We start from the raw sequence: 16,003 nt of genomic DNA, 5'->3' as shown, positions 1-16,003 counted from the left end.
TTGATTTGCTGTGGCGACCCCTGAAATGCATTTTCTTTAATTATTCTATTGAAACCCTGCATCATCTAAATTCCTTTCGAGTTCCATTATTCTGCTGTGTTTGTAGAAATTAGGTCACTGGTCACTCTCAATGTTTCTCTTTGTTATTACAGTACATAAATGTGCACATGGCCTGCTGAATACTCAAAAGGATTACTGCAATATTTAAACCTTCTTTGACTAAGGCAGTGGAATGCTTCTCATAGACTGACCTAAAAGCACAAAACGTGTTTGTAATTTAGTTTATCCAGCCCGGGTTAGAATATAAAATGACTGTGCGTATTGTTTTTCAGGATCTATGCATTTTTGCTGTGAGATGATACAACACACAAGAGACTGTACGACGGTAAGAGTTCCAGCGGTATTAATATCTCTGTGGAAGAGTTCATGCATAGCTTCCTTTATTAAATGTATACAGCATTATGATGTAAGCCAAGTATAATGAAATATGATAGATAATATATCATATAATAGAGTCTCTTATTAATAACTGTATTTTATTTGATGCCTAGGGACGAGAGAATTATCGAGGGAAAGATAAAGAAAAACTCAAACATGCTTCTGGGTCATTTTGATGCTTCTATTAATTTATCTGATTAAAGCTGAGCTCCACATCTTTGTCTCGCAAAATGCAAACTAGGATAGTGTAATTTATTTTAACCCTGTTGCATGTCTAATTCATGGGATGACCTGCAGGAAATGTACAGTAAAGTCACTCAAGGTTACAAGCAAAATTGGATATATGACGCTTTTAAAGCTATAATCACAGGTCAACCGTACACTTACGCCAACGCATTTAAAGTTGTGAATGCTGGTTCAGCGCTGTTATTCCGTTCATGCTACAAATATAAACGCATTAGTGCATTTCATGAAATATACAGACACGCTGTGGCAGATTGGCTCCCACACCGGAAGGCAGCTGGCATTGTGGTTAACAAGGCTGTGAACTAATGAGCTAAGCACACCATGATCCAAAAATAAATGCGAGCTACAGAAACGCACGAGAGTTTAACCACAAATTAACATCATGAGCAAACTGGTGCTGCAACAAATTGGAGTTTAACAAGTGAAAAACTACATTTTTACTAATGAATGTTGTATTCATATCCGTTACAGCCTGACCTAAATTATGCTTCGCTGGATTTAAAGGTGACAAATAAGTTTATGAAAAAAAAGCATCGGCGTCAGCAAGACCACGCTCACGGACGGAGCAATCTGCGAGATCAGCCGCCGGTCCGCCTCGCCACCTCCTGGGAATTCCTTGAAGTGGAAACAGACATGGACTCTCAACTTGCCTTCTAGAAATGTCGGCACCATGGTTTCACACGGCAGCATCTACCTAAACAGCCAACAGATAGCTTCAGAAAGAGAAATGGGAATGAACGCTCAACAGAAGGTGTCGCTTTCTGTGCAGAGGTTTTCACAAACACAGAGCGTACAAAAAAGGAAAGGAAACTGTGTGTGTGTGACATTTAGAGGTCAAAGGGCCACGTGGAAAACATCACATCGTCACAGGACATGGACAATCTCAGTGTGTTTTGATGTCTCACACTTGCAGAAAGGTGAGAAGAAAAGGAAATTTTGCATCTGTTGCATGTGCAGCAGCTTTGAGACGTTACGCCGCCTTTAGTACAGACAGTTCCCTGAGCACTCTCCTTTGCAGTCATGCTATAACCGACAAAAAAAAGAAACATCGAGCTGAAATTAAAGGCAATAAATGAAATAATATATGTATCTTTAATGTGATGTCACATCAGCAGTCAGAGGGTTGCAGGACAGTTTTTCAATAGCTGACTGTGGCCTAGTTCCCCTGTGGATTAATTTTTGGCCTCAGGCATTTCAGCTATAACTATTACAGACATACAGGAGATGGAAAAAAGCATAAAAGGACACACAGAGGCAGCAAGGTACTACTTTACAAATGTCAAATATCAGCGCAAAAAATGAGGACATATTTGTGCTACTAAAGTACTTCACGCATTTCTCACAGTAATGTTGTAACTGATAACATTTCTTTTATCATATATAGAAATAAAAAATCAGATGGATTTTTAAAACATGCATTCTTTGTCACGCGTATTTCCACATTGTGAGTCTGTTCATGACATTTAGAGATTCGTTGTTTTGGCTGCTTAAATAAAGGGGACATTTCTTTTCATCAGGCTCAAACACAGCACAGGATTAAATGTTCTCGTGATGGCAGCTAGTTGAACGATGGACAAGCAAAAGGAGCTCAATTTCCCTCCACTTTATCCCGTTTGCCCAAAGTGATGGGGGACTAAATCCCCAAAGCTAATTTGGGCCTTCAGCAGTGTGAGTGAGACGAGTGGATCATTGTTCGGCCTGTTTCCTGAGCTGCTGCCGATAGACAGTAACACAAAGCAGGAAGTCTGTACTAAAAAGATTTGATTTGTCAAACGCATCACTTTTAATAGCAATTTTACTTTTAGCACATTGCCCCCCCCCCCCCCATCAGCTTACAGTGACGGGCATTAAGAATGGATTTTTTTTTTTTTCTTTCATCTCCACGATGAACAAAAGGAATGACTACAGCAAGCAGAAACCGTTTCAGCACTGAATCTCAGAGAATTGTGCATAAATAGGACATTTCAAATTGTATTACATTTAAGCTTACCATGTGTTATGCAACGCCTTGTATAGATGGAAAGGAAGAACATGGGTGACTTTTCTTATCTTCGTCCTTTCATTCAGTCAGTTTTAGGTAACAGAACTACTGGGTTTTTATCAACAGTGCAATGGTAGATTCATGAATTGTGTGTGTGTGTGTGTGTGACATCAGAGCTACGTGTGCTAATACCCAACAGCTTTCATACCTACAGTACATTGTGGTTTTGTTATTGTGACAGTGTGTGTTGGAAGAGGAAGAGGAAGCTACTATAAGAACACAAGCAGGAAATCCTTCAAACAGACGTCTATAATACATATTTATTTTGTGTTAGATGGAATCCAGTGGCTTTGTTATGTTTATTAACCCTTTAGCCCTTGTGGTTTGAGCTCTACTCTGGAAACTCAACACTGCATGTGGACAACATTTAGCACTGATTTAAACCTGGGGGTGATTTTGCAACATCAGCACTAAAACTTACATCAGAGGAAGTCGTTGGGCTTCTGGGCAGGAAAATCTCATTTCAAATGGACAGCAGCTCTTTGAAGGCCACAGGACATAAATAAGTTCCGACAGTTGCGTTTATGCAAATAGAACGCTTGTTCATTGCAGTGCCAGATAACACTGACTACATAATGCTGTAAAATGGTCTCTTCAAAGAAATGAAACCTGCACACAAGCCTGTGTAAGCAATCAGTTTTTCTTTTTCAATTTTCATGGGAATATCAAACAATAAGCATTATTCACATTAGCAAAAATCCATCCCAGATAAACACATTGCACACACTGAAATCCATCTGTCTTGCAGCCGTTTCGTTTCTTTTGGCGTTTTGCCAGTGCAGGAGATCATCCCACAGAGAGAGCACAAAGTGATGACTGATTCATTGACACAAAGTTACCTGCATCCAGGAAGTGTGCAGCTTTTATAGGCCATGCACATCTATTGGATCTGTCATTGGCTGGGGCATGACCCTAAGGGAGACAAAGACAGGGATCAATACCAACACGGGGACAATGAACACAGACACACTGCACAACTCCGTACATCATCGATAGCTAAGAAACACACTCACAGCGAAGGTTATCTTTGTAGGATATTGATCAGATTACTCCAGTGAAACCCAGCAGTCTCCAGCAAATACTGATAATAAAGAAAAAATAAAAAAATCTGAAATTTTGTGCACACAGACTTGGGGGTTGCATCAGTCAGAGTTTTCTCTTGGCTTTCAACTGGCTCGTCAAAGAATTGACCTCTGGATGCACTGAATTTATCATAGACTCAGTCCCCATTGATCTGAATGCTGTATGATCGTAACGATAACTTAATGTTGCGGATCTGTTGCAGGCTACTGATTGGACAGGAAAAGCTGATTTATGTGTCAGGTTTATTTCCCAATCCTTGCAGTTGTTGTAAAAAAAAAAACACTGATGGCGTTCAGTTCGTTTCAGAGATCGTACGCTGTTACCACGTTGCATGTGCAGCATCAAAAGCATGCTTTATTGGAGTTCCACAGCAATCCCTACTTGGAAAAGACATGCCTGACATGTAGACTGTGTGCATACCAGTCATATATATAGCCTATCTAGTTTGCTTTGGAGTAATGTGCTGGAACTACTAACAGCCCGTAGCAGTTCAACTTCTCGATAGGAAATATCAATAATGCAGCACAAAACTTTAAAATACCCGGTGCACAGTAATACATCAATGATCAGGTTGCCATTAATGACCACTCTGCATAATCGGAAAGTGAAATAAGATGATGAGCTCATTCCTGGATCATGAAGCAAAGGAGTGGTCTTGAATTGTAAATCCGTTGAGATGCTGCATGTGTAAGCGTTCTGATCTTCTGGACTCACACGCGGGCAAATCCATTTTATTCTCTGCTCACAGCTCCTATAAAACAAAAGTGACATCACATATTGAAGTAATTGTTCAATTTCAAATGTTGCTGATCTGCGATAATACTGTGCATTGTTCAAACCTTTCCTGGGATGTACTGCTCCAGTCTGTCCAACAGACTGTGCTCTAAAGCCATGCCACTGTTCAGAAATGATACCTGTGCTCAGCTGAGTGGGTTTTTTCTCTCTTGCGGTTTGAAAGCAGATATAAATTCTGAACAGGAAAAGGCTTGTGATGTTGGTTTGAATCCTTTAATGTGTTACATGTTCAGACTCCCCTGCATACGCAGGCAACTGGGGAATATTTACCTACATAAGTGCAGCCCACTCACATCTCTCTGCATCTCTACAGTATATATGTACCACGCAATTCAAGATGGTGACCCCCTGTGGCCACATGGCATAGCTCTCCGAGGCAAGCGTTATGTATCTTTCTTGATATTATTGTCATTTATAGTCTGGTATGTCAGGGCTAGTGTTTAGTATGAAGGGGTGACACTGCAAAAATTCCAATTTACTGTCTGGTATCTGTACAAATGACCAACATCTGTGCTGTTTTGTTTTATTCTACAGCAACTGTGCCACCAGTGGGGGCAGACAACGTGCAGTATTGAATGCTGCTTTATTTCAGCTTAGTTTATTTGTATTTCCTTGGGGAAATTGATTTATAACAAATGCTTGAGGGCTTCGCTCTTGATTTTCCAGAGCCACCAATCCACTCACAGTTAATGGTACATGCGCACGACATTCCTGAAAGCTTCGGAACTCTTTTAATCATTCCTTTCAGCAAATGAAAATTAAAAATGAGCAAGCGACACTGCAATAACAAAAGTCAAGCATCAGCTGTCTGGTCTGGTGTGGTTTATTAAATTATACGGTCTGTCTTGCCCTCTGCTAGATGGTTAATCCAGCCCTGAGGAAATGCTGAAATTAAATGTGGTACAAAGAGAAATAGCAGTAAAGAAATGATGGCTGTCTAGCTGAGGTATTTTAGCTTTGCACGTTTTTGCCTCTTTCTCATATTTGATTTTTAGCTTTCTCTCTTGAGGGCTCCCAGAGAAAAGCTTGTAATTCTGAAATACAAATGTACTGTCCCTTTTTGTACCCCCCCCCCCACAAAAGTGTAGACAGGAGCCCATTCATTTGTTTTTTAAAATCTGGATGGTGACGCTTGGCCAATACAGATGTCCAAATCATGAGCTGTGCAGACCCACTGTCTTATTTCCATTTCTCGTCTCACTTCATTCGGCATTGAAAAACCTGAGCCTCGGTATTGTTCTTAAGGCATCGCCACATCTTGGCCCAACGCTGCCTCCGTCTTTTCATAATGGAACACCTCGCCACCCTGGAGCCCCACGCTGCCTCCGTCTTTTCATAATGGAACACCTCGCCATCCTGGAGCCCTGTCAAGCAGATCAGAACACCGGAAACAACAAAAGTGAGGCGAGAAAATCATTTACTCTTTAAAGTGGGTATTACATACAGCACTCTCCTGTGATGCATGCAGAAAACAGAGCATTCTAGTGAGTTAGGCTGTCAAACAATAACACAATGCACATTTAAAACCTATTGTGAAGAGCTTGTCTCCGCTGGGTGCATAAACTTTATGCAAATGAACACAAATATTGATGGAACTGCATCAAAATGTGAATCGTTTGCTCGGAATCAATGTGTGTGTATAATAAGTGTATATTGTAAATGTCTATATATTGAAAAATATCTTTAGATATATGCTCAGCAAGTCTATTTAAGGAAACAGAAGGAAGATCTTCACAAATAAATAGGACAGGGCTTGTTTTACAAAATCCTTTTGCTAAATATCTTAGCAGATCAACAAATCTGTGTATTGATTTGCAGATACAATACAGCCTGCATCCACCTGGCAGTAGCACATATTGAACTCGCCTGCCGTTTTCCTGAATACGTGTAAACATGTCTCATTGTTTCTACATTGAGGGGCTTGTACTCATGTGTTCATTAGCTCAGCTAGCCGTTTATTCCTTTGTCTTCATTCTTCCGCTGGAACAGACTCCTTCCACAGCCTGACTGGAAGTCGGCAGCAGAGGTACAATTACCGATAGATGAGTTTCTGAAGCATATTGATGAGAAACCCTAGAATATAAAAAACTGGATCTTAGAAAGAATTATCTTATATAATGTATTTTCTAATGCAATACATTAAAGTAGTGGCCCATTCCAGAGTGTGCTACCACCAACTAATGGCTTGTAACCTGTAGGACATATCACCCATTGAATGATTTACAGCTTTGTCTACACATGTCTCAACTTCCACACGCAATGACACATAGTATCACAACCATCGTCACATATTTGGACATGGATTTGCTATAACAATGGCACCATAGCTGCTGTATTATATGACAAAAACACACGTGATCCAAAATAACCTCGTGTACAGCCAAGGGCCAGGAGATAGAAGGCAGTTCCATGTGCATTCTAACCAAGTCTGACAGGGTGATCGGTCTGCACATGAAGCCATGCAAAAAGACAATAGTGAGTCATTGATGAAATGCTTAAACTTGGCAGTGAATACATCAAAGTAATGTTGCAATAGATGCAAATCTTTCCAGCTCCATTCACTCCATTGCTTACAGTCAGGGTGACTCATTTGGTTCTAAATTACACCATTAACTCTTCCAGGAGTTAAGATGCACACAAACAAAAAGAAGAGTGAAAGATAAATAAATGTTCTCATGAAAATTCAAATTTTATTGCATTTTGTTTTTTTGGTTGGGGTTAAATTGAATTTCTAATTATGTATAACTGTGTGTGACAACATCCATCCATTTTGAAGCATTTTGCTTTCGATAGCACGACACCATGAAGCCACTCAGTCCATTTTTCATTTCACTTCAAGGTTGTCTCACAGATGCCAGACAGAAAGACTCTTGATTTAGGAACACGCTAGTTTTGCGGAGCCAAGCTTTATTGCTTTGCCAGTACTGGAAAGAAAAAGCACACAGGACTGCATCTTTCAGTCAGCACTGATGAAGTGCAATTTATCTCCATGAGTTGTACTATCAGCTAGTATATACAGTATGTATAATAATATATAATATAAATACTATATAAGCAACAAGCCCCTTCTAATTTCTATAGGCTAGAAACCAATAAAGAACAAATGCTAAATTAATGCACAAAGTAATGCTTCAATTAGGGAGTCATCTCCCATTCTCTTGCTATGCGTATCAAATTTAACTGAGGATGTGGTATTCCGTCATTGCCTTTGCATGCTGAATGGTGTGCAGTCTTTGAAGGCACCGGATGTAAGATTAAGCCCAAAGAGTCAAAACCAAAAACTAATGCTACCAAAAATATACTGAAATGTGTAAAAAAAAATATTGAAATTAAAATTAGAAGGTTTTTTTTTTTTAACCAAAAACACATATAATTAATAGAAATATCAGAATGGAGCACTTTTTTCAGTGTCAATACAAATTTCAATGCAATGAAATTTCACTTCAGCTCCACATTCTCTTCACTGTCTCTCTTAGTGCCCGATGACTCAGAGCAGAACTTCAATCTCGTCACACTTCCTGCTGAGATAAAGAAGTTAAAAGAGATTTTGCATAAAGATACCAAGAAAAATTTAATTGCCAATTCTAGAAATGGTCACTTTTATACCCCAATTACATAATTTGATGACCCTGCTCTCCCGAGAACCCCAATTTTATTCCTGCAACACATTGTGTAATGCTGGATTTAGAAAGCACAAATTCATTCCTGAGAGAGATGGCGTCATCTAGCTAGTAAAAAACATTTAATAACACAAAATGTTACTATCAAAACAGTTTTTTACTTTTTTTGTTTGCCCTTCACATGTTATGAGCTCGCCTCTTGTAATTTATTTTGAAAAGCCTTTGTAGACCCTTCAATGCCTTTGGAAGATTGATCATTTTACAGTCATGTCCTGTCTTTGACCTTTAATACTTAAATTTGGACTCAGGAGAGTGACTGTTATCCAAAGGAAGACTTCTATCAGTATTCTCTCAGTGTTTTATCAAAGCGCTGGGGGACCTTGCTGAATTTGACAAGGGCAGCTTGTTTCCTTCGGGAAAAGTCTTGGAAATCTCGAGGATTTCTGCCGAAATGTAGCAGCATGGTGATGACTTCATTCAGCAGTCAAAGAACTGAGAGAACAAAGTTTAAGACTTGGCTGATCATTATTGTTATGGCTGGTGATTTATTTCTAAAGTTAAGTAGCAACCAGCAACAATTAAATAGAATGAATAAAATGAGTTATTTAATTGCTATAGGTTCTGCTTAGTTTGGTGTGATGAGAGGCAAAAAGTGTGAGGCAGGGGCAGCCTGTCCTCTCTGCACACACCAGCTCACAGCCTGTCTGCTTGTCTTTGGGCTTCCTTACACACCGATCACCTGCAGATCATTTGCACATTTTGCAGGACATCGTAACAGAACAAATGTTTGTAGATGTTTGTAATTATAGTTTTATAATTATTCTGAAGGATCCCTCGAAGTTATCAACCAGTCCAGAAATGGACTCATCTAAAATATTGTTTCCACCTCCATCACCTTTCCTCAATGTTTCCATTCATGCCTGCATCCCGATTCCCTCGTTACCTCCAGTATTTGGGGAAAAAGTTCACTTTTTCCTTTGAAGGATGAATTGATTGGCACAAATTATAACAAGCAAAGCAAATGAGGAACTTAAAACTCTGAGGCACTTTTTGAAAGAGTGAAATTATGAAGACTGAAGTGGGAGGGAGGGACATTATGATGGAGCCATTGCGGTGGATACAAATTAGGTCGCTATCATGCAAAATGTCTTCTGGATCTGATCCAGATCCAGAATTTAGGTCAATTTTAATATTGAAAGCCCCATTTACGGATTACAAATACACATCAACTCTGATTCACTTTTACTTTTCCTGGTTGGTGTAAAAAGATACCAAGAACAATTTAGAACCTTTTGATGATGATCCAGATCGCCATGTGGACGGTGTAAATCCAATTAGGAGGGGAATGAGCTGCTTGGTGGAGGTTTATGCTCTCCCTCTCCGATTGCCTTTGTACTTTTCTTTAAGCTCGTCGTGAAACTATACTTAGAAATTCTCTATTCATTGTCTCAGAGAAAGTCAATGTTATTCAAAAGGCATCAAAAGGCCAGTTTAGAAATCCCTAATTATCTCCTTCGTATTCCCTGGATGTGAATAAAATATCTCTATCAAACAAAGCAAAGCATGGGAATAAATGTGAATGTGATGCCAATGAAGGATTTTGAAAGCAGTATATATATTTTTTTGCCCCTGCTCACGCTTCCGCACAACAAAACAAATGGCATACATCTGCTTTCCTCCAGTGCTGAAGAGGAGTTTATTTGTGTTACATATGAAAATGGTTTCATAGCTTATAAAACCACTAAAGCAATAGCTTCGAGTCAGACTTCCTCTTTGTGAAAGGCGCTAGATTCTCTTGTTTATTTTAATTCCCTTTATTTCTGCTTAATCCCTCTGGTGGGTGGAACATGCTTCACTTTTTGCTGTCTAACGCATTCACACTGATCTCTATGATTGAACAAATAGTTCTCATAAAATGCATGGAGCCGGAGGTACTGGAATTTGTTCCCTCTTTAAGTATCGCAGAGCCCTGGCTTTGGTATGTCGGGCTTCCTACTTGATGATAAAGTCCTTTGCAGTTTTGATTTATTGCACTGAGGAAGAACCACAGCAGATGACATCCTCAGGCTCTAACTGTGGATAAACTAGTGTAAGAAGCCCTTCTGACGTAAGAGTCACTCTACTGACTTTGTTGTGATGTGACAAAGATGATAGGCTACACTTTATTAAACAGTCTCCAATCATGATTTGTCTTTCGTCCATAAAGATGAAAATAACTAGCATTAAAAAAACCAAAAATAAAATATCTGTGTTGTCACATTTGTGTTGCAAATATCAACCTGTAAAAATGAAGCCAACCTTATTCGGATGTGGGACCGCATTAAAGTAAATTTGTGCAAAAATAATGAATTACCATTAATGTTACAATAAATTGTCTGTAAGAAAGACATGGAATCAATGTTCCACTTCATGATGGTAATGAGGCCTGACACAAAGACAAATCACACCTTCCTTGTTCTACGACAAACTGCAGAATAAGCAGAACGAGGGTTCCGCGGTTCACTCTGACTTATGGAACTCACTGAGCAGACAGATGCCAACTAGACAGAAGCACATGAACGGACATAAGGTGCCGCTCTGCTGGCACGGCCTGGAGTCACATTGAGACGTGACTCATTAGCCATGTGGCTAATTTCATTTTCTCTTTTTCCGCCATCCTCTTCAATTTGTTGATACAATTATCTCCAATTATCAACAGATTGATTCTTGTGATGCGACTCCTCACTAATTATTGTTTTCTCATAAGTCTGCCATTAAATACCAAGTTAATTGTTGTTGATAAGATTCAGCTAACAATTGACAATTAGACACTTTCAAATATAAATCTAGCATTCATGTCACCTCTTAACCAGGTGTGCCGATGCCGATCAAATTATTTTGAGTGATTGATGTAGATTATTGTACATGCAGTTACTCTGCTCATACACCCAATTATGGAACAGATTGCAATAACCTGATGGCAGCTTAAGAGGTGAAATTAATGCATTAACAACACTCGGAGAGCGCAGACGTCCGCTGAGCCCCTGAGTCTACCTATATGGTGATGTACACCAAAAATAATGGTCCTACATTTATTTTATCTATATTTTTAGATTCCTCAACCATGCAAACAAACCTTTAGAAATTGGATTCACATTGATATCATTATTAGCTGAGACGTTATTCACAAAGAGCACATTTTAGGTAATACCGGATTCTTCTGGATCTAGATCAATAGCTCTTGAAGATACAAGAAATCCAATTGTCCACTACTAATTCCACAGTGTTTTGGTGAAGACCAGCAAGTGAACCACGATTTCAAGCGGACCAGAGTTCGCTTGTTTGAACCGCACCAGAGTTCAGATGAGCTTTCACACCTGCCCAAACGAAGCGGACTATCTGACCAAACAGCTCTGGTGTGAAAGTGACTCTAGAAGACAATCTCCACCATGAAAGACTCAGCTCAATTCTCCCTCTGAGAAAGGAACAGGAAGTATCTACATTGAAAAGTATTTGAAGGACATTCAGGAAAATAATAGTTTTGACGGGGAAAAAACACACAAATGGGGACATTTAAGGCTGAAAGGAAGATTCTGATAGAATGGCTTGATCAAATACATTAAATATATCTTATTAGATTGTGTCTGATAAATTTCAGCAACTTCATGATTATACAAAAACTGACGCTATACATCAATCATGATAGTGATGATATTAACTTCTCTTCCATGTTGTTTATGACATTTGGACCTGTGCATAGCTGTACATGTGAACACAAACATAATGCATTTTTGGTGCTAATGGTTGCATAACACTCTCCACAGAGACGTGAACAATATCACAAAAACGTCAACTTAAATAGGAGTGCTCTTCTTCATCCTTTAAAAAGCCGCTGGAGGCAACAAATGGAATGTTAAAGACAATTACACACTAAACATCTCCATGTTGCAAAGCAGCATCTGCGTCTGACTCCTGTACCCCGTCAAGCCTTCTGATGCAACCACCACTGTTCTTGCTCAGGCAAACAGCCAGTTAGCTTGCTTGTAGAGTGCATCATCATCAGCAGCAGCAGCAGCAGCAGTTCCAATATGCACATACTGAGAAATAGCATGCATACTTGCATCCTGATGTCCAGCTGACTGGCTGGCTGCACTGTTTGAGCAGGGCCCTGTGCCAAAGCAGCATATGGACAACAGGAGGACGCACTCACACAGAATAAAGCACTAAGTGTGGTTTAAAATCGAGTACGTCATAGACCTCCCCTCTCACTTCCCTTGTTTAGAGATATAAATGATGCTTTCAAGGTCACTTTCAAGGTTCTCCTCCTGACTCGCATGTGGTTCTGCTACTGAACACAATCCTGTCAGTTATTGAAATGTTATTGGCAAAACAAATAACCTGTGTACAGGTATATACAAAATTAATTCTAGGCGACTGGGAAGATTCTCAAAAAAATACATGCCTCCAATTATCTAGCATTTACTGCAGTCCAACACAACAGACTGTACTTTCCTGATACACAGAGAAGCTTCATGTTTGTGATCTTCTGGCCTGAGCTGCGATTCTGTAATGTGCAGCTGTGTTTCAGTTTTTTTAGTTCATGGGAGCATCATGTGATAAGTTTTTATTTTGACAGGAGCTTGCTGTTGCACTGCAGTCCCAAATGCACTCAGCGATGCTATTCCACAAGGGCATGATCTAGATGTCCCCCTCAATGATACTGGGCTAAGTGCATGCAGCAGAACACGTCATAATGAACTCTTCTCTTTGTAGTTCCTATGTGACTGCTGTTGGTGTTCGAATTTGTTCCTTATCATAAAAACCATTTCAGCTCAGCGCCCTTCACTTCTCATGCACTCAGAAAGGAACGTATACCTTCAGCGTTCCGGTACGCTCTGTTTTAAATCCTTCACAAGGGAATGTATCTGTGCTCTCTTTTGTATTATTCAAATTCTACATACATTTAAAAACTTGCTCGATTCGTCATTGTCGTCATGAGTAAGGATTTGACCTGATTTTGGCAAGTGGGTGCAGAAATCGGCGAGCTGCTGCTGGCAACAGCCACAACAAGAGGAAGTCGCTACACGACTCTCACAGGCATTAAATGTGGCTACAATATCGTGGGATCTCCGCTCCTTATCGGATGTTGCTGATAGTTTGCTGAGTCCCTGAGTTTACAGGGACTTGTGTGAAGTTGTTGAGCAAGGTTTATAAGTGATTCACCTTTCATACACACATGCAGTAGTATACGCACAAATATACTGTGTGTGTATGCTACAATAAGAAAAGATGCCTTTTCCAGACCAGAAAGATTAATTAACAGCTATTGTTGTTTTGGGCAAATGGATTTATTGTATCCTCAAAAGCTACAGAGCTAGACCCAGAAGAATTCACCATTACTCAAAGTGTACTTTTTGTGAATAACTTCTAAACTAATAATGACATCAGCGTGAATGCAATTGCTAAAGGTATATTTGTGCGTATACTACTGTATGTGTGTATGAAAGGTGAATCACTTATAAACTTATAAACTTATAAACTTAATCTGGAATTAAGGAATGATACCTGCTTCTAGTACGTGACAGCAATGCGAGAGTTTCTGAAGCAATCTAAAGATCTAAGGCATCTTCCTACTGCTGAAAGAATTCACAAGCTTCTTTAGAAACCCTGATTAACAGAGTTATCATGTTGCATTATAGCATTAATTTATCTTTGATAAAGCAGGCGATGACAGGCATTTAGGATGATTACACTTCTTCTGGGATTGAGGCTGGACCTGTTTGGTACAACCTGCAAGACAACTTGCAACTTTATTGTTTCACAGTTTGGTGAAAACAGTGTCAAATTTAGAAGCAGCTGAATCAGTCAGAACACCCTGCCCTACCCTGCAGTGTTATCTCTCGTTCTTCTGGTGCTATCAATTAATCAATGAATAAAAACAGCATTTACTCTCAAGAATATTTTCACAGCAGATCATTATTAAGAGATAAAAACTCAAAGGAAGTACTTTTTTGTTGTTGCTCCAACTGAAATCAATTTGCAGGAGTAAACAGATTTTTTTTTTAAAGCGCCGCTGAAAAATAGCTTTTTGTCCTTTAGGGCAAGTTACACTTCAGTGATTTAGAAAGTAAAAATACAATATCTGTCTCCACAAGGAGATATTAGATTCTTAGAACTCCTATTAATCTTCTGCTCATATATTCTCACTTCTGCTCAGGAATTAATTTTGCAATGTAAGGTCAGCCACTAAAAGATTTACACCTAACTCAACAGTGTCCTTTCTATTTCTCCTTAACGTGAGTCGACCAAATCTCCATAAATTACCTGAATATTTTCATCCCGTTTGGATGAATAATCATCAGGCTGCACAGTGTTGCAGCTAATGGCGTCCCTTCAAAGCAAAGAGGAGTTTGATTGTTCTGTGTGGGTTGCCAAAGCTTCAACCCACTATCCAAAATGCAAACCAGGGACTGGTGACTCTAAATCCTCCATTGAAGGGAATGTCAGCATGACTGGTCATCTTTCTTTGTGTTGACACTGTCCAGGATGTACCCTGCCAGGCTCTTCATGACTCTACAAAGGATGAATGCTTTCTGAAAACGGGTGAATGAATGGATGAATAACAGTTTTTCCCCGAAAATGAAAATGAGAACTGATTACCGGTAAAAAAAAATCTGCAAGAGTTGATTCTCTTATATATGGTTTTGGCATAACGAGTGGAGATCGCTGTGATTTCTTCATGCTTGTACATCAACAGAGGTTCAAACCACGACTGGTGTTATTTCACTAACACATGTTCGATGTTGAGTGAAGGGATCTAATGTTCCACTGGCTATTTTTCTCAGAAAACATAATGACAAATGGCACACAACTTATTCTTGTGAAACACTGTAGAGTTCATGGAAAATGAGAAAATGTCTGTGTTGTTTTGCACACCTCCAATTTTAGAGCGGCCTTTTCTATGCATTTTCTGTACTGGCTTGTTTTCTTCAGGGTCACGGTGGGCAGACTCGTATCCCAGGATGCATGTGGTTAGAGGTTTATCTGCAGCAGGATGCTGGTCCATTTTAGTGCTCAGATGATATCAATTGTATGTTTTTAAACAAATGGTAATAACTTCATGGAAGCCATTTTGAGAACATAGGAAAAATTAGGATGTGTTTTGTCCATGTTCTGTTTCTGAGTGTGTACTATTATCCGTGATGATGCATCTACCATTTCAGGAAGCTGTGGCTCAGGAGGTTGAAGGGTCACTGCAAGGTTTGTGGTTTGATCTCCTATCCCTGCAGTCTATGTGCTTGATAAAGATACCGAAACCCACGTCACACCGAACGGCGATCCCATTGGTGTTAGTTATCCCTGATGATGCAGGTAGTGCCTGCCTGGCATGTAGTTTCTGCCGCTGTTGCGATTGTCTCTGTGAATAAATGGCTTGTGTTGTAAAGCGATTTGTGTGGTCTGTCAGAGAAGAGTAAGTAAAGTTCGTATTTCCATTGCCTTGTTCGTACAAACAAATGAATCACTCTCTATGTTAAAGAATCTGCTTTGGTTGATGTTTTTGGTATGCGTCATGAAAGAAGAGGATATTTAGAGAACACAGAGGACTAGAGGTTTAAAAAAAAATAATCTAATCCAAACTAAATCAATCTGAATTGATGCTTTTGTTAGATGAGGCAGAAAACAATGTCTTTCTGAAAACGGAACGTCTCTGACGCTGTGTCGCAGCCCTCGTCTCTGACGCTGTGTCGCAGCCCTCGTCTCTGACTCTGTGTCGCAGCCCTCGGCTCTGACCCGGTGGGAT

This window comes from Brachionichthys hirsutus, chromosome 10 (assembly GCF_040956055.1).
Source record: "Brachionichthys hirsutus isolate HB-005 chromosome 10, CSIRO-AGI_Bhir_v1, whole genome shotgun sequence".
NCBI lineage: Eukaryota > Metazoa > Chordata > Actinopteri > Lophiiformes > Brachionichthyidae > Brachionichthys > Brachionichthys hirsutus.
Note: the sequence above shows the minus strand (reverse complement) of the source record.